The sequence below is a fragment of the Spea bombifrons genome, chromosome 5 (assembly GCF_027358695.1).
Source record: "Spea bombifrons isolate aSpeBom1 chromosome 5, aSpeBom1.2.pri, whole genome shotgun sequence".
NCBI classification, from domain to species: domain Eukaryota; kingdom Metazoa; phylum Chordata; class Amphibia; order Anura; family Pelobatidae; genus Spea; species Spea bombifrons.
The window spans coordinates 104,558,914-104,570,258 of record NC_071091.1 but is presented as its reverse complement, the minus strand read 5'-3'; positions in this window follow the sequence as shown (position 1 = coordinate 104,570,258).

The following is an 11,345-nucleotide window of genomic DNA, read 5'->3' as shown; positions in this document are numbered from 1 at the left end:
ACTTCTGCATCTTCTTGCATCGCCCCCCCCCAGATTGGAGGATCAGGCGAGAGGACATTGTCTGTTTAAGTCCGTGGAGTTGCGGCCGAAGATAGAAGGTGAAAGAGAGCAGAAGAAGATCAAGAACAAAAAGATGCAGAACTGGTTGTCAGATGTGGAAGTGGTTGTCAGAGGAGGTAGGGAAAAGGCTTCATCCAAATGCACAAGTCTACAACCCTTAGGGTTTTATCTTTTAGTCTTCACTTCTAAACACAAGACACACAAGACACAGATTGTCGTTCTAGAACTCAGCAATATGATTGTAACTCTGGTATTCCATCTTTAAGACTATTATCATTCATCTGGCAGAGCTAACATCATCAGTTATGGACAGGTAGGACGTCAGCATGCTCTACCTTCTCTTACATGTTATTGGATGGTAAATCACATACTTATAGCTTTCGATATTACGTTATGAATGAAGAACGCATGTTGGTAGCATTTGTACTGTTTGTAAAGCTATAAAGTTATTGGGACACAACATGACAAGTAGGTTTTACGCATGAAGTCACATTTTAACTGGATAGCAACCACATATTTGGGGCAAAAAGAGGTCGTATCATTGGAATTACATGTTCTATATCATAATATATATACCTGCAAGAGTGGGATAGAGGAGTAGCTAGCTGGAACAGTGCCTGAAATTCTGGACTGTCCTGTGGAAAACCAACCTCAAACATGTCCACTCATCACCTTTTTAACCCTTCGTTCACGGCTGCTGAATATGAAGGCTCTGTATTAATCAATATATAATAGTAATCAATTATTAAATAATATATCATAGAAATATTTCATCATTGGATTAATTGTGGTGCGAAGTGGTAAAAACACGTGGACATCAAAATCGCCAACTGTAATGCAGAATTTTGGTCGTATCAAATCTCGAATAGAATCGACCAAAAATTCTAATTGAATCCCAAACCTATAAATGTTCTTAAAGGCTTCTAGTTGCAACGTTACAATTTTTTCTGTTACTTAAAATTCCAAACATTGGGGTCACTCACCTCTAGAAAACGTGTTTGAGTCTCTGTTTATTAATGTTGATTGGTCCTCTGTCTTACTCTTGAACCTTTACTACCCTATTAACCCCTGGCTTATTGGTTTTAAACAAAAGTCCACTCTTCAGCTGTGTTCATCAAAATGTTCTTCTATCTATGTGACAACTTCTCCGAGACAACACCGTATCTGATTTATTTCTTTACATTGTTAACCCAAAAGGTCAAGTATATTGTGTACATCTTTTTTTTTTAAACATTTTATTGATGTCAGTCACTAGTATTGGGTTTGTGGTTTCTACAGCCATCAAGGTCAAATAGAGCGTGAGACGCTGTTTATATTCTGTAACGTAAAAGATAAAATCGAGTTCAATGGCAGAGCATATAAATCATAATAAGAACTGTGTACGTATTCACACATCATCTTCTTATCCTCGCTATAACTAAAGGGATGTATTTAGAAATAATGCTACTTTGGGCAAGCCGCCCATGCGCTCCAATTCAGTTATACTGGCCAACGATCATTCTCTTCTTCATATAGATTTCCGTCTTCACGTAGTGTGCTGATGTCGCACACGAGCGGGGGAGGGGACTGCATCACTACTGTCGAGGAGGCACAAGTGGCAGCCAGACCAGTCCCTTTAGCCCGACCTTTAAAGACAGACTTGTCCAGGTTCCTAATGTAAACATAAATACAGAAGATAAATAAGAGATTCTGGTCTATATATGTATGTATCGTGCCAACATTCTGGTGTCCCTTTCCAATGACTTCCAAAGGAGTGTCACACACTATGTAGGTAGGGTCTAGATGTAGCATCATGATCTGCTCGATATTGATGGACACTGAAGTGACACAATGAGCTTCACAAAATGGGAAATGGCTGTAAGAAAATAGCAAAATGAATGCCCGTTTCCACCATCAGGGCAATAATTTAGACGTTCCGGTCAACTGGAAATGTTATGAAGGAACCTGGAAGAGGACGCGTGTCTATATCTCACTGTAAAGAGGATGGTTTGAGTGTAAAAAATCTCCAAGGATCACAACTGGAGAATTGCAGAAGTTAGTTGCGTCTTAGGGTCAGAAAGTCTCCACAACTATAATTCGAGGTCACCTACTTTACCACAAGCTGTTTGGAAGGGTTTAAAGAAAAAAAACTCTACTCTCATCCAAAAACAATCTCAATCATCTTCAGTTTGTCACTACTGGAACTTCAAATGGGATTGGGTTCTCTTTTCAGATGTTTGGTGCAGAAGGAGAGGCAGCGATATGGAAAAGTAACTAATACTCTCATGTTTTTGGGCACCTGGACATAGACATTTTGTTACAATACATGACACCTGACTGCCTCTGCCAGAAAGCTTAAAATAGGCCTTGGTTGGATCTTTCAGTAGGACAATGATCAAAAACATACATCAAAATCAACACAAAAATGGTTTACTGACCATAAAATCAAGGTCCTACCATGGCCATCCCAGTCCCCTGACTTGAGTCCCATGGAAAACCTGTGGGGTGAACTGAAGAGGAAAGTCTACCAGCGTTGGCCTAAAAATTTGAAGGATCTGGAGAGATTCTGTATGGAGGATGATCTCCGATCCATAGTCAAGTATTCTCCAACTTCATAAGGCACGATGAGGACTCTCAGGAGATGGCTGAATCTTGGCAAAGGGAGGTAGCACAAAGTATTGACTAAAAGGGGGCCAATCTATTTTTTGATAAACCTGTGTTGTGTTTGCAATTGTTTGATGTCCATGAGAGCAGAGCATTTTTGTATATTGTTTGAAGAAAAAATCAAAAGGTTAAACAATAAATACAATTTTTGATAGACTTCTTTGCTCATATTTACCAAGGGTGCCAATATTTGTGGAGGGCACTATATATGTGTGTGTGTGTGAAAAATATATAGTAATATTTAAATGTTTAAAATGTCTTATTACATTTAAATAATATAAATATATAAATAAGATATTGCGTTTAATCTACGCAGTTAATTCCAAGTACCCACTTGTTTCTTTTCAGGCCATACCATCCTCCTGCGATACTTTGTAAGGGTGGCAATAGGACTTCTTGGCTGTATTACATTTGCTTATTTTATTATAGTTTATTGATGTAGTAAATGTGAGGTTTGAAACTTAGACAAAAACTTTTTTTGCAGCTGACAGCAAGCGGGATCAATCTTCTGTCGATTTTGACAATTCGGGGGGAGAAGGGCTTATTCGATTTAATATCTATATAAAGAATTATAACCTTTCACCGGGAGAACTGCGAGCTATGGATGAGTTGAACTCTCATTATAGACATTTTAACCGTCAATCTGCTAAAGGAGGGGAGCGTACTGGTTCAGATGCTTGAAGATAGAAATCTGTAAAGGATTATCCTCGGAAATGGAGAGTTTAAAAAAAATCAAGCTTCTATTGATGGAATAAATTTGGTTTTGTGAACCTCGGAATCCTATATTAGGGTTAGCTTAGCGCCTTTCAAAATTTGACAAAAGCCTAGCGTCTCATCAGGGAAGGCAAATCATAGCATCAGGAAGCTTTCATCACCTGCAAATGTTGGCTTCTGAAGTTTTTGAATTGTTGCATTAAAAAACCAGCCATTTTGTAGTAAAGGTGCTGTTCCACCTAGGATGCATCATAAAAAATCTCCAGATGCTGCATCATATAAAGGAGAAGTAAAAGAAATCTGCCATAAGGTTTATTGAGATACTAGAGCTGCTTAGAAATAGAGTCATGTTATTCTTCCAAAGCCCCTCCGCTAAGTATTACATCACAGCGGTCTGACCTCGTACAACCACCCCCAGTCCCCTTTAAACTAATAGGTCTACAAGCAAATGCCCCGTCTTTAAGGAACCGACTGGAAGCCAGAGCAGAGCAGTGCAGAGGGAACAAAGTATGGGGCGCCAACGAAAACTACTCAACAAGAAACTACAGAAAAATGGTGCATTGTTTTACATAACATAATTTAATTTACTCGGGCTGCCCCATATCTCTTAAATCTATTTCCACCGAACCTTCAGCATTCACTCTCCCTCCCTCCATTCAAGAAAACCCTTTCTCTGTGCCTTATGTTTGTCACCCCATTTCCCTTAACATTGTAAGCTTGCGAGCCGGGCCTCTCCACCTAATGTATCGGTTTGTCTTAGTCTGTCAATTCTCGTCTTGTCAGACCCCTTGAATATATGGATTGTAAGAAGCGCTGCGAAAATTGTTGGCACTATATAAATAAACGATAATAATAATAATAGGCTGGTTACGAGGGAGATCTCCAAGCTCCCCAAATGGCCCATGGAGCAGTGGTGTGCCAGGGAGCTGGACCAATGGGGGCAACTCCACTTCGTTATGTGGCAGAGGGGCAACCACCTCTCTGGTACCATTACCCTAGGCCGAACACACCACTGGACACATTTAAATCAATGTATTTAAATAAGAGTTTCCCTAGCTACGAGCAGGTAACCGTTATTATAATTACCAAGGTCAGAAGCACATCCATTGTGTGGATATGTCATTTTCTACAATATAATTATGTATATTTCCAGCCTTGGCTTTATTTTCTTTGAATTATTTCACATAAAACGTACTCAGTGAATTCCGAACTCCCTTGAAAATGTAATTTACAGTCAACAAGGATTTTCTTCCCAAAAGTCTTTATATTTTAAACTCATTTTAAGCTGCTGTATAAATATTTTGCAGATGGAAAGACAGTAAATTTATTGGTCATAAGTAAGTAATTTGAATTTGTAGATAGGAAATCACATCTGTGATTTATTTAAAATCCAGGCTCTGTTTAGTATTTAAAATAAATTAAAATGCAAAGTATATAATAATTGTCAGTGTGCTTTTCATGTATATTATTTAATAACTCTTTATGCAGAATCAGTCGTTCCTTTATAACACTTTAGTAATTCTTTGTTTGTGGGACCGCATAATATTCAAACTAAACACCTCCATCCTTGGCAATGGGGTCAGACTGGGGATGACGTTTCAGCTCTGGTGCTTTAGGGCCGGTGACCGCCAAATGACATCAGTTTGGCCGATGGCTGGGTATGAGAGACCACACATTACGTTCTCACACTGGAGCAGCACATCGGGTTAGTATGGAGCGATGTTGGCCAGCTGCCCACAGTGTATTTGCTCAATGTGGCAGATGGCCTGTCCAGACATGCTTGAAAAATAAATAAAAAAGTTTTAAAAAAAAAAAATTACATAAAAAGGTAATCAAGTAATTCAACTCCAGTGATGTCACCATGACATTATAAGGGGTACCACCTAGTTCCAATAGAGATCCCTGAGGTCTTCTTCTTACCTCACTTCCTTATGACACAGTTTACACCTTGCAGTAGTATGCCCATCTTCCACAGTCCCAGACTAATCCCACACTTTACTAAGGCGCAAGTGAGGTAGAAGTGGTACTAACATTTTTTTTCCAATGAGAATATTAGTGATGGTGGTTATAGTTATGGTGATGGTCATCGTGGTACCGGTGCCAGTGCATTTAGGGGAGACAGTACTATAGCTATCCTGCAGCTGCTCCTTTTCCAGAGTGGAATGACCAAGATTCTGGCTCCTCTGCCTCAAAATCTAAATCCAGGTCATCGTCATTCACATTGTCGATGACCATATCGCCTACACTTCTGCTGCAAGGGTTAACCTTCCCATTTTTTCTTTTTCTGGGTTTTTAAATTCAGGAACAGTAATTCTACTTCTGCAAACATAGTCAAATGCCTAATTTTGTCACCAATGTTTTCAATTATTGAAGAGTTATTGTTTTGTGTTGACCAAAAACTAGAGGTTTTGCTTCTAGTTAAAAAAAAATTTATTTTAATTTTTAAAGTGAAAAAACAGCCCCAAAGGAAATGAACAGAACATGTCTGCTGCAGCCCCTATATATCGATAATTACCTAATATACAGTACACTACAGCTATTCCAATATCCCCATTTCAGTAAATTTCCTGCAGTATGGCCGATTGCGTCAATCTTAGCCTCTCCTGTCACTGACTGTCTCACACTCCAACTCTCATCAGTCTGTCATTGCTACTGACAAGTAAAAATGGCGTCAGCACATTCGTTTATATAATGCCTGTCCCCTCCCCTATAAATTCTGATTGGCCAGAGTGAAAAAAGTAAGGAAAAACTCCCACAAGTTGTTGGACCCATCAATCACAACCATAACCATCAATGAGACAACCCCTCGATTTTTTTTTGGCTACTTCAACCTATCAATAATTTATAATTACCCTCCTAAACACATTCCCTTTCCACTTTACATCATCAAAGAGCACCAAAATGGCTGAATGGTGCGAAAATGACTAAACACAGCAAACCAATGGACAAGTCTTACCTAAATTTCACGCTTTTCACCATTTTTTGTTGGGGACCCTCCTCATTATCGGAAATTCCTACCAGCCCACCAAACAGGCAAATTTTGTTAAAAACAAAGTTCGTACAAATTGCGTGCACAGGTCTAATGGAAAGTAGGAGTTGAAGAACCAGATAACTTATAACAGCTACCATATTAATCATGGACTTTAACCGGAGAGCGCATTTATAATTACAGTGCGGTTCCTGAATATTATACGGCTAAATGTAAATTACACAATGATTACATTAATTCACAGAAAATAAATATGTTTGTGCACGATGATTAAATTACCATGGAGCAAGAAATAAATATAAACTGGAACGGATAATAAAAAAGACTAAAGGATGAAAACAAAGCCTTATTTCAAGTTGAGAGCCTGAGACGGGGTAGAGGGTAGATACCCTGGAGGAAAGACCAGGGCAGATGTAGGAGACCATGGGCACAATATCTCCTATCTTGTGGTATCACCGTACCTGCGGACTTCTCAGGGTCTTCTGAGTGGGTGGGGCTAGCTGTTTGTGGATGCCATGTAAGGAGGCGGACTAGCCGTACATGGGTGGAGCTACCCCAGATATAAACTAACCCGGAGCATTCCCAGGTGAAGAATAAAGCGCAAGCATCTCCAGAGACCAAAGTGTTGACCAAGAGCTGGCGTTCAAGCAAAGGTTCTACTCTGCTTACATTTAGAATATTGTAATATAATAATCTGTACTATCCTGCATTTCATTAATATTGAAAAATGTGGAATAAAGCAAAATAATCTTCTGTCAGTTTACAATGATTAATTTCCATTGCGCTCACTGATAACAATTCGTTAAGTAGCCACGTAACGTGGGTAGCTAAAAAAGTCCAACATAAATAGAAGTCTACATTTTTTACTCTTATTAGGCAAATGCTCCAGTCTGGAGACAGGTTTTGCCGGTAGATATGTCTACCATACTCTCGGCAAAGTAAAAACTCCTTAAGTAACATCTGATATAGATCAGCTATATAATGTAGATTGACCACACAGCCTATATAGGTCACACTGCACCATATAATGAAAAAAAATAAAATGTAAAACAAATATAATGTAAGAGGTAGGTCAAAAATATTGGGCTTCAACAGTGCCCTTGGATTTACCAAAGGCCGCCCAGATCTCTATAATTAATCCTATCCCACACACATTTAAACAATTATTATTGTACTTAAAAAAAAATAACTAAAACAAGAAAATATTTTCATACATTGTAATGCTTTCACAAAGTCATTTAAGGCTATACTTGGCGGCACCGGTTATTGATCTATAAAAGTATTATGTAATATTTTTTTTTATCCCCTACTATGCGCACCCAGTAGCAAAATTCTTAAATACAATTTTAATTAAAAATGTTAATCTATTTGCTAAGTATTTAAGAGGAGGAGAGAAAAAAAGCAACATAGGCAGGCTTCTACAGGAGTAATCATCAGATCCGCCAGCAACAGACTTAATGACTCAACTGAAAAATTTTAATGGAACATTTCAATAATTTGTGATCCTACAGAGCAGTGCAGAGGACATCTGGAAGAAAAGCTAAGGATAATGAATTTATCTAGTTCCTTTGTACGTAGTTCATAAAATATATGAAATAAGAATTAAGTTAGAGGCAAGACGATTCTTCATGTATTTATTTTTTCATATTTCTTCTTGAGAAAAAAAAGTGATAACACATTTTTTAACGATAATGGGGAAATAGTGTATTAGCCTTCTGACATGCTATGCGTTATTAGGTCTTTATAATTTTAATATGTTTAGAATAGCATCGCTCCTATCTTATGGGAACACCTGGTTTAAACATGTCTTAAAAGTAACACGTAATTAGGGAAAGACATAATTTCACCAAATTTGTATACCGTCAGCTATTGGGAAAATGAACCTGAAACAGGCTGATGGGAAAGCCTGAAGCTTTGGATGAGGCAGATTTAGATAACCGGATAGAAATTAATTCAGGGGTTATTAAAGATTCAGAGAATTTGATTTTGACAGTATAATTTCACAAATATATTAATTTACGACTCTAAATATGTAATTTAATATTTGATGAATACATTTTTATTCTTGATTCCATTCATTATGTTTAATTGTCATTTGTCTTAATTTTTTTTTTAACAAGCTGGTGTTTTCCCCCACAATTTATAATAAGAATTTTAATAAAGAAAAATTATTAACTGTCCAAAGTATTAAACTGAGTTCATGAGCAATATTTTAGTTTTTGATCATTTAATATAAACCGAGCTGGCTGAAAAAATAAGAAGTTCCATATTTCAAACTGTTTGACAACATGCATTTTAGGGGTAGTAGCAGTGGCGACTCTAGAAACAATATATAGGGGGGGCACACAAGATATCACAGTCAAACTGGGGGGGCATTCATAATTTCCAAAAGTAATGTGCTATGGAATTATAGTTTTGTTATTGGGCTAAAATAATACTTCATCATTCAACATGGGAAGCCTGAAGCCACAATTAAGTGCGACTAATCCTTGAAATAAATATTATAACACAATAAATTACTTTTCCACTAAATGATTTCAGGGCCTTGAACGTTTTGTCCCCTGAAGTCACTACAACTTCAGGAGGGCATTTTATCTCTGGATAAATATAAATTAAATAATTCCTACTGTAAGTTAAGTGCCAGGAACAGATGACCAAACACACACACCAACACAGGCTCTGTCACACCAACACCCAGACACACACACCAACACAGGCTCTGTCACACCAACACTCAGACACACACACCAGGACAGGCTCTGCGACACCGACAACCAAACATACACACACACACCAGGACAGGCTCTGCCACACAGACACCCAGACACACACACCAACACAGGCTCTGTCACACCAACACTCAGACACACACACCAGGACAGGCTCTGCGACACCGACAACCAAACATACACACATACACCAGGACAGGCTCTGCCACACAGACACCCACACACATCAGGACAGGCTCTGCCACACCCACATCCAAACACACACACACCAGGACAGGCTCTGCCACACAGACACCCACACACATCAGGACAGGCTTTGCCACATCCAAACACACACACACCAGGACAGGCTCTGCGACACCGACAACCAAACATACACACACACACCAGGACAGGCTCTGCCACACAGACACCCAGAAACACACCAACACAGGCTCTGTCACACCAACACTCAGACACACACACCAGGACAGGCTCTGCGACACCGACAACCAAACATACACACATACACCAGGACAGGCTCTGCCACACAGACACCCACACACATCAGGACAGGCTCTGCCACACCCACATCCAAACACACACACACCAGGACAGGCTCTGCCACACAGACACCCACACACATCAGGACAGGCTTTGCCACATCCAAACACACACACACTAGGACAGGCTCTGCCGCACAGACACCCACACACACTAGGACAGGCTCTGCCACACTGACAACTGAACACACACATCAGGACAGGCTCTTCCACACCCACATCCAAACACACACACACACACACACGGACAGGCTCTGACACACTGACACCCAAACACACACCCTAGGACAGGCTCTGCTACACTGACAACTGAACACACACACCAGGACAGGCTCTGCCACACCAACACCCAAACACACACCAGGACAGTCTCTGCCACACCAACACCTATACACACACACCCGAGGACAGGCTCTGCTACACTGATAACCAAAAATACACAAACAGCAGGACACAATCCACGTCACAGACGTCTGCATCGGGATGGATTTTTCACACTGCATTGTCGTTTATACCCCCCTTAGTGTTTTTGCCCCTGCTGCCCATATATATTAATATTAGCCCCAGTTGCCGATAGCAGGTATAGATCAACACATTAACACACAAACCAAGCTTTGCATGGATAGATCAACTGAAATTCACTTGTGATCTCAGCACTGAAGGTATATATCAAATAAACAGAATCAGACATACAAATCCTGTATTTGCAGGTATACAATAGTATATGAAACGTAGCATTGCAGGTATAGATCAAATAAATACATGGAAACAGCATTGCAGGTATTAATCAACTGAATAAGACATACAAACCCTGTATTTGCAGGTATACATAAATAATGTATGGAAATATATAGATATGGATCTACAGAATAACGCAAAAACCCAGCTTTGCAGGTAAAGATCAATTGGAATTCACATAAAAACACGGCATTAACGGTATATTTAAAACCCCCTAAATTACAGGCATAGATCACAGGTTGCACACCCCAAAGTCAGCCCTGGCATCCACACTGCCCACACAGCAATCACACTTCTATAATACCCAGGCAACCAGTAAATGCTGGTACCTAGGCATTGGGAATAGTTATGATGTCACTTCATGACTTATATTTATCATGAGGAAAAAAAAAAAAATATTTAGAATGTATTGTTTCTTTTTTATAGTTATTTCCATATCTTTACAGAACGTACAAAGACTTACACGTGATACAGATGGAAAGGGGTAATTGTGTGTTGCCTGTTTCTAATTTTGTGCTGTGATTTTCCTGAAGGCTATAACTTATTGAAATGCGAAAAAAAGACAATAAAAATATCGCGCTGAAATGAATAAAATACAGACAAATTTTAATTGCCTTTTTTTATTAGTTTTATGTAAATTTTCTCCGCTGATTTTAAATTATGCGTATGTATAATGCAGATCTATCCTTTTTTTCTTAATGGCAATACATTAAAAGATTGTCCCTGTTTTTACACGGGTCGCGAAGTAAAGGTGTATGAATTTGCGGAAACAAAATAATTTGTCAAAGCATTTCATTCACTGCGTGTTAATGTAGCAGACGTTAGCACACAGCGAATGAAATGCTTTGACAAATTATTTCTCCAGGCTCTTTGCAGTCATCTTGTTGAAGTTGTTTTTTTTGCTTCTTGGGTAATGGTTACTGTTACCAC